The 15,637-nt window shown below is 48.1% G+C and overlaps 13 non-coding genes across 13 annotated transcripts; all 13 read left to right on the forward strand.

Annotated features, from left to right (window-relative positions):
- The first annotated feature begins 797 nt into the window (after nucleotides 1–797).
- Nucleotides 798–879, forward strand: TRNAL-UAG (transfer RNA leucine (anticodon UAG)). Its single transcript has one exon. It is a non-coding gene; the product is annotated as a tRNA-Leu (tRNA).
- A 1,144-nt stretch (nucleotides 880–2,023) lies between these two features.
- TRNAL-UAG (transfer RNA leucine (anticodon UAG)) lies at nucleotides 2,024–2,105 on the forward strand. Its single transcript has one exon. It is a non-coding gene; the product is annotated as a tRNA-Leu (tRNA).
- Nucleotides 2,106–3,249: 1,144 nt separating this feature from the next.
- TRNAL-UAG (transfer RNA leucine (anticodon UAG)) lies at nucleotides 3,250–3,331 on the forward strand. The gene has a single exon. It is a non-coding gene; the product is annotated as a tRNA-Leu (tRNA).
- Nucleotides 3,332–4,475: 1,144 nt separating this feature from the next.
- On the forward strand, nucleotides 4,476–4,557 carry TRNAL-UAG (transfer RNA leucine (anticodon UAG)). Its single transcript has one exon. It is a non-coding gene; the product is annotated as a tRNA-Leu (tRNA).
- Nucleotides 4,558–5,701: 1,144 nt separating this feature from the next.
- Nucleotides 5,702–5,783, forward strand: TRNAL-UAG (transfer RNA leucine (anticodon UAG)). Its single transcript has one exon. It is a non-coding gene; the product is annotated as a tRNA-Leu (tRNA).
- Nucleotides 5,784–6,927: 1,144 nt separating this feature from the next.
- TRNAL-UAG (transfer RNA leucine (anticodon UAG)) lies at nucleotides 6,928–7,009 on the forward strand. The gene has a single exon. It is a non-coding gene; the product is annotated as a tRNA-Leu (tRNA).
- Nucleotides 7,010–8,153: 1,144 nt separating this feature from the next.
- On the forward strand, nucleotides 8,154–8,235 carry TRNAL-UAG (transfer RNA leucine (anticodon UAG)). Its single transcript has one exon. It is a non-coding gene; the product is annotated as a tRNA-Leu (tRNA).
- Nucleotides 8,236–9,379: 1,144 nt separating this feature from the next.
- TRNAL-UAG (transfer RNA leucine (anticodon UAG)) lies at nucleotides 9,380–9,461 on the forward strand. The gene has a single exon. It is a non-coding gene; the product is annotated as a tRNA-Leu (tRNA).
- Nucleotides 9,462–10,605: 1,144 nt separating this feature from the next.
- Nucleotides 10,606–10,687, forward strand: TRNAL-UAG (transfer RNA leucine (anticodon UAG)). Its single transcript has one exon. It is a non-coding gene; the product is annotated as a tRNA-Leu (tRNA).
- Nucleotides 10,688–11,831: 1,144 nt separating this feature from the next.
- TRNAL-UAG (transfer RNA leucine (anticodon UAG)) lies at nucleotides 11,832–11,913 on the forward strand. The gene has a single exon. It is a non-coding gene; the product is annotated as a tRNA-Leu (tRNA).
- Nucleotides 11,914–13,057: 1,144 nt separating this feature from the next.
- Nucleotides 13,058–13,139, forward strand: TRNAL-UAG (transfer RNA leucine (anticodon UAG)). Its single transcript has one exon. It is a non-coding gene; the product is annotated as a tRNA-Leu (tRNA).
- A 1,144-nt stretch (nucleotides 13,140–14,283) lies between these two features.
- Nucleotides 14,284–14,365, forward strand: TRNAL-UAG (transfer RNA leucine (anticodon UAG)). The gene has a single exon. It is a non-coding gene; the product is annotated as a tRNA-Leu (tRNA).
- Nucleotides 14,366–15,509: 1,144 nt separating this feature from the next.
- Nucleotides 15,510–15,591, forward strand: TRNAL-UAG (transfer RNA leucine (anticodon UAG)). The gene has a single exon. It is a non-coding gene; the product is annotated as a tRNA-Leu (tRNA).
- Nucleotides 15,592–15,637: the final 46 nt, after the last annotated feature.

The raw sequence follows: 15,637 nt of genomic DNA on the forward strand, positions 1-15,637 counted from the left end.
GTGGAGCTCCTATGCCCAGCTTAGAAACCCCCAGGCACGAGATTGCAAGGTCCCTGGTAATTCTCCCACTCCTGGACACGTCGGAACCAAGTTTCGTATGCACTAGCAGCGAGAACAAAATCCCACATGTGAGGACAATAGGCGTCTTTCATTTAGGGCTAGTGTTAGGCTAAGAGTTTGCAGTAGCTCCTTGGGTCGAGTTAGGGGTCGAATGAGACAAAGCTAAGATTTGCGTTACGGCTGGGGTTGGTCCAGTAAGGATCCCACACACCATGGACCATCGGCGGAGGCCCCGGGTAGGCTTACACTGCGGGCTAATGGTGGACTTCTTTAAAAACGTGAGCACTAAATGGGGCGGGATGTTGACTGAAAGAATGCAGCTAGCTACAGAAATATGCAGAAATAAAGAAAAACACATCTCATTGCATGCCTTTAAAGAGCTTACTCTCCCTACCGGCAATGTTCCTGAACCTTCGCTTCCCAAACATTTTTAGAACCAAAAAAAACCTAGAAAAGATCTGACCTCCCTCACCGGGAATTGAACTCAAGACTGCTGGATGGAGGGGTGCTGACATTGACCACTAGGCTACCAGACTGCTGTCGAACAGAGCACTCCCGAAAGGTGACATTTCAATTTCAGGCTGACAAGTGTGCTTTATTGTTCAGTTCGGGCTTTGCACAGCCAGTGCTAGAATTCAATCCAAGTTCATGCTTTGCTTTGATTTTGAATTAATGGCCAAACCAGCCAATCCCTAAAAAAATACAGGTCTCAGAGGCTCTCGTTTCAGTACCAGCAGGGTAGCGTGGCCGAGCGGTCTAAGGCGCTGGATTTAGGCTCCAGTCTCTTTGGAGGCGTGGGTTCGAATCCCACCGCTGCCAATAGCTGTTTCTTTTTTATCTTCATGCCACGTGTACAGACAGGACAATTGGGAGCCAGGGAATGGCATGTGTTTATGAATTCTTGCTTTTCTGAACACCCAGACTGAAAGCACACATCTGACTCGTGTGCGTTTTCACCAAAAAAGGGTAAAGCATAAATCACTGTTCACTGAAAACGGACATGCGTTCACGATCCTGTCAATAAACACGTGCTTGGCAGGGCCACAAATCTGCCGACACGATGCCCTAATGAATGCACATCTCTTTGCCTTGGTAGTTGCTCCTTTTTGCAGCGCCTTTTCCTGCTGCATCACAAAAACTCAGTTCAAGACACTTGGCTCCATCCAGTGGAGCTCCTATGCCCAGCTTAGAAACCCCCAGGCACGAGATTGCAAGGTCCCTGGTAATTCTCCCACTCCTGGACACGTCGGAACCAAGTTTCGTATGCACTAGCAGCGAGAACAAAATCCCACATGTGAGGACAATAGGCGTCTTTCATTTAGGGCTAGTGTTAGGCTAAGAGTTTGCAGTAGCTCCTTGGGTCGAGTTAGGGGTCGAATGAGACAAAGCTAAGATTTGCGTTACGGCTGGGGTTGGTCCAGTAAGGATCCCACACACCATGGACCATCGGCGGAGGCCCCGGGTAGGCTTACACTGCGGGCTAATGGTGGACTTCTTTAAAAACGTGAGCACTAAATGGGGCGGGATGTTGACTGAAAGAATGCAGCTAGCTACAGAAATATGCAGAAATAAAGAAAAACACATCTCATTGCATGCCTTTAAAGAGCTTACTCTCCCTACCGGCAATGTTCCTGAACCTTCGCTTCCCAAACATTTTTAGAACCAAAAAAAACCTAGAAAAGATCTGACCTCCCTCACCGGGAATTGAACTCAAGACTGCTGGATGGAGGGGTGCTGACATTGACCACTAGGCTACCAGACTGCTGTCGAACAGAGCACTCCCGAAAGGTGACATTTCAATTTCAGGCTGACAAGTGTGCTTTATTGTTCAGTTCGGGCTTTGCACAGCCAGTGCTAGAATTCAATCCAAGTTCATGCTTTGCTTTGATTTTGAATTAATGGCCAAACCAGCCAATCCCTAAAAAAATACAGGTCTCAGAGGCTCTCGTTTCAGTACCAGCAGGGTAGCGTGGCCGAGCGGTCTAAGGCGCTGGATTTAGGCTCCAGTCTCTTTGGAGGCGTGGGTTCGAATCCCACCGCTGCCAATAGCTGTTTCTTTTTTATCTTCATGCCACGTGTACAGACAGGACAATTGGGAGCCAGGGAATGGCATGTGTTTATGAATTCTTGCTTTTCTGAACACCCAGACTGAAAGCACACATCTGACTCGTGTGCGTTTTCACCAAAAAAGGGTAAAGCATAAATCACTGTTCACTGAAAACGGACATGCGTTCACGATCCTGTCAATAAACACGTGCTTGGCAGGGCCACAAATCTGCCGACACGATGCCCTAATGAATGCACATCTCTTTGCCTTGGTAGTTGCTCCTTTTTGCAGCGCCTTTTCCTGCTGCATCACAAAAACTCAGTTCAAGACACTTGGCTCCATCCAGTGGAGCTCCTATGCCCAGCTTAGAAACCCCCAGGCACGAGATTGCAAGGTCCCTGGTAATTCTCCCACTCCTGGACACGTCGGAACCAAGTTTCGTATGCACTAGCAGCGAGAACAAAATCCCACATGTGAGGACAATAGGCGTCTTTCATTTAGGGCTAGTGTTAGGCTAAGAGTTTGCAGTAGCTCCTTGGGTCGAGTTAGGGGTCGAATGAGACAAAGCTAAGATTTGCGTTACGGCTGGGGTTGGTCCAGTAAGGATCCCACACACCATGGACCATCGGCGGAGGCCCCGGGTAGGCTTACACTGCGGGCTAATGGTGGACTTCTTTAAAAACGTGAGCACTAAATGGGGCGGGATGTTGACTGAAAGAATGCAGCTAGCTACAGAAATATGCAGAAATAAAGAAAAACACATCTCATTGCATGCCTTTAAAGAGCTTACTCTCCCTACCGGCAATGTTCCTGAACCTTCGCTTCCCAAACATTTTTAGAACCAAAAAAAACCTAGAAAAGATCTGACCTCCCTCACCGGGAATTGAACTCAAGACTGCTGGATGGAGGGGTGCTGACATTGACCACTAGGCTACCAGACTGCTGTCGAACAGAGCACTCCCGAAAGGTGACATTTCAATTTCAGGCTGACAAGTGTGCTTTATTGTTCAGTTCGGGCTTTGCACAGCCAGTGCTAGAATTCAATCCAAGTTCATGCTTTGCTTTGATTTTGAATTAATGGCCAAACCAGCCAATCCCTAAAAAAATACAGGTCTCAGAGGCTCTCGTTTCAGTACCAGCAGGGTAGCGTGGCCGAGCGGTCTAAGGCGCTGGATTTAGGCTCCAGTCTCTTTGGAGGCGTGGGTTCGAATCCCACCGCTGCCAATAGCTGTTTCTTTTTTATCTTCATGCCACGTGTACAGACAGGACAATTGGGAGCCAGGGAATGGCATGTGTTTATGAATTCTTGCTTTTCTGAACACCCAGACTGAAAGCACACATCTGACTCGTGTGCGTTTTCACCAAAAAAGGGTAAAGCATAAATCACTGTTCACTGAAAACGGACATGCGTTCACGATCCTGTCAATAAACACGTGCTTGGCAGGGCCACAAATCTGCCGACACGATGCCCTAATGAATGCACATCTCTTTGCCTTGGTAGTTGCTCCTTTTTGCAGCGCCTTTTCCTGCTGCATCACAAAAACTCAGTTCAAGACACTTGGCTCCATCCAGTGGAGCTCCTATGCCCAGCTTAGAAACCCCCAGGCACGAGATTGCAAGGTCCCTGGTAATTCTCCCACTCCTGGACACGTCGGAACCAAGTTTCGTATGCACTAGCAGCGAGAACAAAATCCCACATGTGAGGACAATAGGCGTCTTTCATTTAGGGCTAGTGTTAGGCTAAGAGTTTGCAGTAGCTCCTTGGGTCGAGTTAGGGGTCGAATGAGACAAAGCTAAGATTTGCGTTACGGCTGGGGTTGGTCCAGTAAGGATCCCACACACCATGGACCATCGGCGGAGGCCCCGGGTAGGCTTACACTGCGGGCTAATGGTGGACTTCTTTAAAAACGTGAGCACTAAATGGGGCGGGATGTTGACTGAAAGAATGCAGCTAGCTACAGAAATATGCAGAAATAAAGAAAAACACATCTCATTGCATGCCTTTAAAGAGCTTACTCTCCCTACCGGCAATGTTCCTGAACCTTCGCTTCCCAAACATTTTTAGAACCAAAAAAAACCTAGAAAAGATCTGACCTCCCTCACCGGGAATTGAACTCAAGACTGCTGGATGGAGGGGTGCTGACATTGACCACTAGGCTACCAGACTGCTGTCGAACAGAGCACTCCCGAAAGGTGACATTTCAATTTCAGGCTGACAAGTGTGCTTTATTGTTCAGTTCGGGCTTTGCACAGCCAGTGCTAGAATTCAATCCAAGTTCATGCTTTGCTTTGATTTTGAATTAATGGCCAAACCAGCCAATCCCTAAAAAAATACAGGTCTCAGAGGCTCTCGTTTCAGTACCAGCAGGGTAGCGTGGCCGAGCGGTCTAAGGCGCTGGATTTAGGCTCCAGTCTCTTTGGAGGCGTGGGTTCGAATCCCACCGCTGCCAATAGCTGTTTCTTTTTTATCTTCATGCCACGTGTACAGACAGGACAATTGGGAGCCAGGGAATGGCATGTGTTTATGAATTCTTGCTTTTCTGAACACCCAGACTGAAAGCACACATCTGACTCGTGTGCGTTTTCACCAAAAAAGGGTAAAGCATAAATCACTGTTCACTGAAAACGGACATGCGTTCACGATCCTGTCAATAAACACGTGCTTGGCAGGGCCACAAATCTGCCGACACGATGCCCTAATGAATGCACATCTCTTTGCCTTGGTAGTTGCTCCTTTTTGCAGCGCCTTTTCCTGCTGCATCACAAAAACTCAGTTCAAGACACTTGGCTCCATCCAGTGGAGCTCCTATGCCCAGCTTAGAAACCCCCAGGCACGAGATTGCAAGGTCCCTGGTAATTCTCCCACTCCTGGACACGTCGGAACCAAGTTTCGTATGCACTAGCAGCGAGAACAAAATCCCACATGTGAGGACAATAGGCGTCTTTCATTTAGGGCTAGTGTTAGGCTAAGAGTTTGCAGTAGCTCCTTGGGTCGAGTTAGGGGTCGAATGAGACAAAGCTAAGATTTGCGTTACGGCTGGGGTTGGTCCAGTAAGGATCCCACACACCATGGACCATCGGCGGAGGCCCCGGGTAGGCTTACACTGCGGGCTAATGGTGGACTTCTTTAAAAACGTGAGCACTAAATGGGGCGGGATGTTGACTGAAAGAATGCAGCTAGCTACAGAAATATGCAGAAATAAAGAAAAACACATCTCATTGCATGCCTTTAAAGAGCTTACTCTCCCTACCGGCAATGTTCCTGAACCTTCGCTTCCCAAACATTTTTAGAACCAAAAAAAACCTAGAAAAGATCTGACCTCCCTCACCGGGAATTGAACTCAAGACTGCTGGATGGAGGGGTGCTGACATTGACCACTAGGCTACCAGACTGCTGTCGAACAGAGCACTCCCGAAAGGTGACATTTCAATTTCAGGCTGACAAGTGTGCTTTATTGTTCAGTTCGGGCTTTGCACAGCCAGTGCTAGAATTCAATCCAAGTTCATGCTTTGCTTTGATTTTGAATTAATGGCCAAACCAGCCAATCCCTAAAAAAATACAGGTCTCAGAGGCTCTCGTTTCAGTACCAGCAGGGTAGCGTGGCCGAGCGGTCTAAGGCGCTGGATTTAGGCTCCAGTCTCTTTGGAGGCGTGGGTTCGAATCCCACCGCTGCCAATAGCTGTTTCTTTTTTATCTTCATGCCACGTGTACAGACAGGACAATTGGGAGCCAGGGAATGGCATGTGTTTATGAATTCTTGCTTTTCTGAACACCCAGACTGAAAGCACACATCTGACTCGTGTGCGTTTTCACCAAAAAAGGGTAAAGCATAAATCACTGTTCACTGAAAACGGACATGCGTTCACGATCCTGTCAATAAACACGTGCTTGGCAGGGCCACAAATCTGCCGACACGATGCCCTAATGAATGCACATCTCTTTGCCTTGGTAGTTGCTCCTTTTTGCAGCGCCTTTTCCTGCTGCATCACAAAAACTCAGTTCAAGACACTTGGCTCCATCCAGTGGAGCTCCTATGCCCAGCTTAGAAACCCCCAGGCACGAGATTGCAAGGTCCCTGGTAATTCTCCCACTCCTGGACACGTCGGAACCAAGTTTCGTATGCACTAGCAGCGAGAACAAAATCCCACATGTGAGGACAATAGGCGTCTTTCATTTAGGGCTAGTGTTAGGCTAAGAGTTTGCAGTAGCTCCTTGGGTCGAGTTAGGGGTCGAATGAGACAAAGCTAAGATTTGCGTTACGGCTGGGGTTGGTCCAGTAAGGATCCCACACACCATGGACCATCGGCGGAGGCCCCGGGTAGGCTTACACTGCGGGCTAATGGTGGACTTCTTTAAAAACGTGAGCACTAAATGGGGCGGGATGTTGACTGAAAGAATGCAGCTAGCTACAGAAATATGCAGAAATAAAGAAAAACACATCTCATTGCATGCCTTTAAAGAGCTTACTCTCCCTACCGGCAATGTTCCTGAACCTTCGCTTCCCAAACATTTTTAGAACCAAAAAAAACCTAGAAAAGATCTGACCTCCCTCACCGGGAATTGAACTCAAGACTGCTGGATGGAGGGGTGCTGACATTGACCACTAGGCTACCAGACTGCTGTTGAACAGAGCACTCCCGAAAGGTGACATTTCAATTTCAGGCTGACAAGTGTGCTTTATTGTTCAGTTCGGGCTTTGCACAGCCAGTGCTAGAATTCAATCCAAGTTCATGCTTTGCTTTGATTTTGAATTAATGGCCAAACCAGCCAATCCCTAAAAAAATACAGGTCTCAGAGGCTCTCGTTTCAGTACCAGCAGGGTAGCGTGGCCGAGCGGTCTAAGGCGCTGGATTTAGGCTCCAGTCTCTTTGGAGGCGTGGGTTCGAATCCCACCGCTGCCAATAGCTGTTTCTTTTTTATCTTCATGCCACGTGTACAGACAGGACAATTGGGAGCCAGGGAATGGCATGTGTTTATGAATTCTTGCTTTTCTGAACACCCAGACTGAAAGCACACATCTGACTCGTGTGCGTTTTCACCAAAAAAGGGTAAAGCATAAATCACTGTTCACTGAAAACGGACATGCGTTCACGATCCTGTCAATAAACACGTGCTTGGCAGGGCCACAAATCTGCCGACACGATGCCCTAATGAATGCACATCTCTTTGCCTTGGTAGTTGCTCCTTTTTGCAGCGCCTTTTCCTGCTGCATCACAAAAACTCAGTTCAAGACACTTGGCTCCATCCAGTGGAGCTCCTATGCCCAGCTTAGAAACCCCCAGGCACGAGATTGCAAGGTCCCTGGTAATTCTCCCACTCCTGGACACGTCGGAACCAAGTTTCGTATGCACTAGCAGCGAGAACAAAATCCCACATGTGAGGACAATAGGCGTCTTTCATTTAGGGCTAGTGTTAGGCTAAGAGTTTGCAGTAGCTCCTTGGGTCGAGTTAGGGGTCGAATGAGACAAAGCTAAGATTTGCGTTACGGCTGGGGTTGGTCCAGTAAGGATCCCACACACCATGGACCATCGGCGGAGGCCCCGGGTAGGCTTACACTGCGGGCTAATGGTGGACTTCTTTAAAAACGTGAGCACTAAATGGGGCGGGATGTTGACTGAAAGAATGCAGCTAGCTACAGAAATATGCAGAAATAAAGAAAAACACATCTCATTGCATGCCTTTAAAGAGCTTACTCTCCCTACCGGCAATGTTCCTGAACCTTCGCTTCCCAAACATTTTTAGAACCAAAAAAAACCTAGAAAAGATCTGACCTCCCTCACCGGGAATTGAACTCAAGACTGCTGGATGGAGGGGTGCTGACATTGACCACTAGGCTACCAGACTGCTGTCGAACAGAGCACTCCCGAAAGGTGACATTTCAATTTCAGGCTGACAAGTGTGCTTTATTGTTCAGTTCGGGCTTTGCACAGCCAGTGCTAGAATTCAATCCAAGTTCATGCTTTGCTTTGATTTTGAATTAATGGCCAAACCAGCCAATCCCTAAAAAAATACAGGTCTCAGAGGCTCTCGTTTCAGTACCAGCAGGGTAGCGTGGCCGAGCGGTCTAAGGCGCTGGATTTAGGCTCCAGTCTCTTTGGAGGCGTGGGTTCGAATCCCACCGCTGCCAATAGCTGTTTCTTTTTTATCTTCATGCCACGTGTACAGACAGGACAATTGGGAGCCAGGGAATGGCATGTGTTTATGAATTCTTGCTTTTCTGAACACCCAGACTGAAAGCACACATCTGACTCGTGTGCGTTTTCACCAAAAAAGGGTAAAGCATAAATCACTGTTCACTGAAAACGGACATGCGTTCACGATCCTGTCAATAAACACGTGCTTGGCAGGGCCACAAATCTGCCGACACGATGCCCTAATGAATGCACATCTCTTTGCCTTGGTAGTTGCTCCTTTTTGCAGCGCCTTTTCCTGCTGCATCACAAAAACTCAGTTCAAGACACTTGGCTCCATCCAGTGGAGCTCCTATGCCCAGCTTAGAAACCCCCAGGCACGAGATTGCAAGGTCCCTGGTAATTCTCCCACTCCTGGACACGTCGGAACCAAGTTTCGTATGCACTAGCAGCGAGAACAAAATCCCACATGTGAGGACAATAGGCGTCTTTCATTTAGGGCTAGTGTTAGGCTAAGAGTTTGCAGTAGCTCCTTGGGTCGAGTTAGGGGTCGAATGAGACAAAGCTAAGATTTGCGTTACGGCTGGGGTTGGTCCAGTAAGGATCCCACACACCATGGACCATCGGCGGAGGCCCCGGGTAGGCTTACACTGCGGGCTAATGGTGGACTTCTTTAAAAACGTGAGCACTAAATGGGGCGGGATGTTGACTGAAAGAATGCAGCTAGCTACAGAAATATGCAGAAATAAAGAAAAACACATCTCATTGCATGCCTTTAAAGAGCTTACTCTCCCTACCGGCAATGTTCCTGAACCTTCGCTTCCCAAACATTTTTAGAACCAAAAAAAACCTAGAAAAGATCTGACCTCCCTCACCGGGAATTGAACTCAAGACTGCTGGATGGAGGGGTGCTGACATTGACCACTAGGCTACCAGACTGCTGTTGAACAGAGCACTCCCGAAAGGTGACATTTCAATTTCAGGCTGACAAGTGTGCTTTATTGTTCAGTTCGGGCTTTGCACAGCCAGTGCTAGAATTCAATCCAAGTTCATGCTTTGCTTTGATTTTGAATTAATGGCCAAACCAGCCAATCCCTAAAAAAATACAGGTCTCAGAGGCTCTCGTTTCAGTACCAGCAGGGTAGCGTGGCCGAGCGGTCTAAGGCGCTGGATTTAGGCTCCAGTCTCTTTGGAGGCGTGGGTTCGAATCCCACCGCTGCCAATAGCTGTTTCTTTTTTATCTTCATGCCACGTGTACAGACAGGACAATTGGGAGCCAGGGAATGGCATGTGTTTATGAATTCTTGCTTTTCTGAACACCCAGACTGAAAGCACACATCTGACTCGTGTGCGTTTTCACCAAAAAAGGGTAAAGCATAAATCACTGTTCACTGAAAACGGACATGCGTTCACGATCCTGTCAATAAACACGTGCTTGGCAGGGCCACAAATCTGCCGACACGATGCCCTAATGAATGCACATCTCTTTGCCTTGGTAGTTGCTCCTTTTTGCAGCGCCTTTTCCTGCTGCATCACAAAAACTCAGTTCAAGACACTTGGCTCCATCCAGTGGAGCTCCTATGCCCAGCTTAGAAACCCCCAGGCACGAGATTGCAAGGTCCCTGGTAATTCTCCCACTCCTGGACACGTCGGAACCAAGTTTCGTATGCACTAGCAGCGAGAACAAAATCCCACATGTGAGGACAATAGGCGTCTTTCATTTAGGGCTAGTGTTAGGCTAAGAGTTTGCAGTAGCTCCTTGGGTCGAGTTAGGGGTCGAATGAGACAAAGCTAAGATTTGCGTTACGGCTGGGGTTGGTCCAGTAAGGATCCCACACACCATGGACCATCGGCGGAGGCCCCGGGTAGGCTTACACTGCGGGCTAATGGTGGACTTCTTTAAAAACGTGAGCACTAAATGGGGCGGGATGTTGACTGAAAGAATGCAGCTAGCTACAGAAATATGCAGAAATAAAGAAAAACACATCTCATTGCATGCCTTTAAAGAGCTTACTCTCCCTACCGGCAATGTTCCTGAACCTTCGCTTCCCAAACATTTTTAGAACCAAAAAAAACCTAGAAAAGATCTGACCTCCCTCACCGGGAATTGAACTCAAGACTGCTGGATGGAGGGGTGCTGACATTGACCACTAGGCTACCAGACTGCTGTCGAACAGAGCACTCCCGAAAGGTGACATTTCAATTTCAGGCTGACAAGTGTGCTTTATTGTTCAGTTCGGGCTTTGCACAGCCAGTGCTAGAATTCAATCCAAGTTCATGCTTTGCTTTGATTTTGAATTAATGGCCAAACCAGCCAATCCCTAAAAAAATACAGGTCTCAGAGGCTCTCGTTTCAGTACCAGCAGGGTAGCGTGGCCGAGCGGTCTAAGGCGCTGGATTTAGGCTCCAGTCTCTTTGGAGGCGTGGGTTCGAATCCCACCGCTGCCAATAGCTGTTTCTTTTTTATCTTCATGCCACGTGTACAGACAGGACAATTGGGAGCCAGGGAATGGCATGTGTTTATGAATTCTTGCTTTTCTGAACACCCAGACTGAAAGCACACATCTGACTCGTGTGCGTTTTCACCAAAAAAGGGTAAAGCATAAATCACTGTTCACTGAAAACGGACATGCGTTCACGATCCTGTCAATAAACACGTGCTTGGCAGGGCCACAAATCTGCCGACACGATGCCCTAATGAATGCACATCTCTTTGCCTTGGTAGTTGCTCCTTTTTGCAGCGCCTTTTCCTGCTGCATCACAAAAACTCAGTTCAAGACACTTGGCTCCATCCAGTGGAGCTCCTATGCCCAGCTTAGAAACCCCCAGGCACGAGATTGCAAGGTCCCTGGTAATTCTCCCACTCCTGGACACGTCGGAACCAAGTTTCGTATGCACTAGCAGCGAGAACAAAATCCCACATGTGAGGACAATAGGCGTCTTTCATTTAGGGCTAGTGTTAGGCTAAGAGTTTGCAGTAGCTCCTTGGGTCGAGTTAGGGGTCGAATGAGACAAAGCTAAGATTTGCGTTACGGCTGGGGTTGGTCCAGTAAGGATCCCACACACCATGGACCATCGGCGGAGGCCCCGGGTAGGCTTACACTGCGGGCTAATGGTGGACTTCTTTAAAAACGTGAGCACTAAATGGGGCGGGATGTTGACTGAAAGAATGCAGCTAGCTACAGAAATATGCAGAAATAAAGAAAAACACATCTCATTGCATGCCTTTAAAGAGCTTACTCTCCCTACCGGCAATGTTCCTGAACCTTCGCTTCCCAAACATTTTTAGAACCAAAAAAAACCTAGAAAAGATCTGACCTCCCTCACCGGGAATTGAACTCAAGACTGCTGGATGGAGGGGTGCTGACATTGACCACTAGGCTACCAGACTGCTGTCGAACAGAGCACTCCCGAAAGGTGACATTTCAATTTCAGGCTGACAAGTGTGCTTTATTGTTCAGTTCGGGCTTTGCACAGCCAGTGCTAGAATTCAATCCAAGTTCATGCTTTGCTTTGATTTTGAATTAATGGCCAAACCAGCCAATCCCTAAAAAAATACAGGTCTCAGAGGCTCTCGTTTCAGTACCAGCAGGGTAGCGTGGCCGAGCGGTCTAAGGCGCTGGATTTAGGCTCCAGTCTCTTTGGAGGCGTGGGTTCGAATCCCACCGCTGCCAATAGCTGTTTCTTTTTTATCTTCATGCCACGTGTACAGACAGGACAATTGGGAGCCAGGGAATGGCATGTGTTTATGAATTCTTGCTTTTCTGAACACCCAGACTGAAAGCACACATCTGACTCGTGTGCGTTTTCACCAAAAAAGGGTAAAGCATAAATCACTGTTCACTGAAAACGGACATGCGTTCACGATCCTGTCAATAAACACGTGCTTGGCAGGGCCACAAATCTGCCGACACGATGCCCTAATGAATGCACATCTCTTTGCCTTGGTAGTTGCTCCTTTTTGCAGCGCCTTTTCCTGCTGCATCACAAAAACTCAGTTCAAGACACTTGGCTCCATCCAGTGGAGCTCCTATGCCCAGCTTAGAAACCCCCAGGCACGAGATTGCAAGGTCCCTGGTAATTCTCCCACTCCTGGACACGTCGGAACCAAGTTTCGTATGCACTAGCAGCGAGAACAAAATCCCACATGTGAGGACAATAGGCGTCTTTCATTTAGGGCTAGTGTTAGGCTAAGAGTTTGCAGTAGCTCCTTGGGTCGAGTTAGGGGTCGAATGAGACAAAGCTAAGATTTGCGTTACGGCTGGGGTTGGTCCAGTAAGGATCCCACACACCATGGACCATCGGCGGAGGCCCCGGGTAGGCTTACACTGCGGGCTAATGGTGGACTTCTTTAAAAACGTGAGCACTAAATGGGGCGGGATGTTGACTGAAAGAATGCAGCTAGCTACAGAAATATGCAGAAATAAAGAAAAACACATCTCATTGCATGCCTTTAAAGAGCTTACTCTCCCTACCGGCAATGTTCCTGAACCTTCGCTTCCCAAACATTTTTAGAACCAAAAAAAACCTAGAAAAGATCTGACCTCCCTCACCGGGAATTGAACTCAAGACTGCTGGATGGAGGGGTGCTGACATTGACCACTAGGCTACCAGACTGCTGTTGAACAGAGCACTCCCGAAAGGTGACATTTCAATTTCAGGCTGACAAGTGTGCTTTATTGTTCAGTTCGGGCTTTGCACAGCCAGTGCTAGAATTCAATCCAAGTTCATGCTTTGCTTTGATTTTGAATTAATGGCCAAACCAGCCAATCCCTAAAAGAATACAGGTCTCAGAGGCTCTCGTTTCAGTACCAGCAGGGTAGCGTGGCCGAGCGGTCTAAGGCGCTGGATTTAGGCTCCAGTCTCTTTGGAGGCGTGGGTTCGAATCCCACCGCTGCCAATAGCTGTTTCTTTTTTATCTTCATGCCACGTGTACAGACAGGACAATTGGGAGCCAGGGAATGGCATGTGTTTATGAATTCTTGCTTTTCTGAACACCCAGACTGAAAGCACACATCTGACTCGTGTGCGTTTTCACCAAAAAAGGGTAAAGCATAAATCACTGTTCACTGAAAACGGACATGCGTTCACGATCCTGTCAATAAACACGTGCTTGGCAGGGCCACAAATCTGCCGACACGATGCCCTAATGAATGCACATCTCTTTGCCTTGGTAGTTGCTCCTTTTTGCAGCGCCTTTTCCTGCTGCATCACAAAAACTCAGTTCAAGACACTTGGCTCCATCCAGTGGAGCTCCTATGCCCAGCTTAGAAACCCCCAGGCACGAGATTGCAAGGTCCCTGGTAATTCTCCCACTCCTGGACACGTCGGAACCAAGTTTCGTATGCACTAGCAGCGAGAACAAAATCCCACATGTGAGGACAATAGGCGTCTTTCATTTAGGGCTAGTGTTAGGCTAAGAGTTTGCAGTAGCTCCTTGGGTCGAGTTAGGGGTCGAATGAGACAAAGCTAAGATTTGCGTTACGGCTGGGGTTGGTCCAGTAAGGATCCCACACACCATGGACCATCGGCGGAGGCCCCGGGTAGGCTTACACTGCGGGCTAATGGTGGACTTCTTTAAAAACGTGAGCACTAAATGGGGCGGGATGTTGACTGAAAGAATGCAGCTAGCTACAGAAATATGCAGAAATAAAGAAAAACACATCTCATTGCATGCCTTTAAAGAGCTTACTCTCCCTACCGGCAATGTTCCTGAACCTTCGCTTCCCAAACATTTTTAGAACCAAAAAAAACCTAGAAAAGATCTGACCTCCCTCACCGGGAATTGAACTCAAGACTGCTGGATGGAGGGGTGCTGACATTGACCACTAGGCTACCAGACTGCTGTTGAACAGAGCACTCCCGAAAGGTGACATTTCAATTTCAGGCTGACAAGTGTGCTTTATTGTTCAGTTCGGGCTTTGCACAGCCAGTGCTAGAATTCAATCCAAGTTCATGCTTTGCTTTGATTTTGAATTAATGGCCAAACCAGCCAATCCCTAAAAAAATACAGGTCTCAGAGGCTCTCGTTTCAGTACCAGCAGGGTAGCGTGGCCGAGCGGTCTAAGGCGCTGGATTTAGGCTCCAGTCTCTTTGGAGGCGTGGGTTCGAATCCCACCGCTGCCAATAGCTGTTTCTTTTTTATCTTCATGCCACGTGTACAGACAGGACAATTGGGAGCCAGGGAATGGCATGTGTTTATGAATTCTTGCTTTTCTGAACACCCAGACTGAAAGCACACATCTGACTCGTGTGCGTTTTCACCAAAAAAGGGTAAAGCATAAATCACTGTTCACTGAAAACGGACATGCGTTCACGATCCTGTCAATAAACACGTGCTTGGCAGGGCCACAAATCTGCCGACACGATGCCCTAATGAATGCACATCTCTTTGCCTTGGTAGTTGCTCCTTTTTGCAGCGCCTTTTCCTGCTGCATCACAAAAACTCAGTTCAAGACACTTGGCTCCATCCAGTGGAGCTCCTATGCCCAGCTTAGAAACCCCCAGGCACGAGATTGCAAGGTCCCTGGTAATTCTCCCACTCCTGGACACGTCGGAACCAAGTTTCGTATGCACTAGCAGCGAGAACAAAATCCCACATGTGAGGACAATAGGCGTCTTTCATTTAGGGCTAGTGTTAGGCTAAGAGTTTGCAGTAGCTCCTTGGGTCGAGTTAGGGGTCGAATGAGACAAAGCTAAGATTTGCGTTACGGCTGGGGTTGGTCCAGTAAGGATCCCACACACCATGGACCATCGGCGGAGGCCCCGGGTAGGCTTACACTGCGGGCTAATGGTGGACTTCTTTAAAAACGTGAGCACTAAATGGGGCGGGATGTTGACTGAAAGAATGCAGCTAGCTACAGAAATATGCAGAAATAAAGAAAAACACATCTCATTGCATGCCTTTAAAGAGCTTACTCTCCCTACCGGCAATGTTCCTGAACCTTCGCTTCCCAAACATTTTTAGAACCAAAAAAAACCTAGAAAAGATCTGACCTCCCTCACCGGGAATTGAACTCAAGACTGCTGGATGGAGGGGTGCTGACATTGACCACTAGGCTACCAGACTGCTGTCGAACAGAGCACTCCCGAAAGGTGACATTTCAATTTCAGGCTGACAAGTGTGCTTTATTGTTCAGTTCGGGCTTTGCACAGCCAGTGCTAGAATTCAATCCAAGTTCATGCTTTGCTTTGATTTTGAATTAATGGCCAAACCAGCCAATCCCTAAAAAAATACAGGTCTCAGAGGCTCTCGTTTCAGTACCAGCAGGGTAGCGTGGCCGAGCGGTCTAAGGCGCTGGATTTAGGCTCCAGTCTCTTTGGAGGCGTGGGTTCGAATCCCACCGCTGCCAATAGCTGTTTCTTTTTTATCTTCATGCCACGTGTACAGACAGGACA

Source organism: Ambystoma mexicanum, chromosome 1p (assembly GCF_040938575.1).
Source record: "Ambystoma mexicanum isolate Mex_15411 chromosome 1p, UKY_AmexF1_1, whole genome shotgun sequence".
NCBI classification, from domain to species: domain Eukaryota; kingdom Metazoa; phylum Chordata; class Amphibia; order Caudata; family Ambystomatidae; genus Ambystoma; species Ambystoma mexicanum.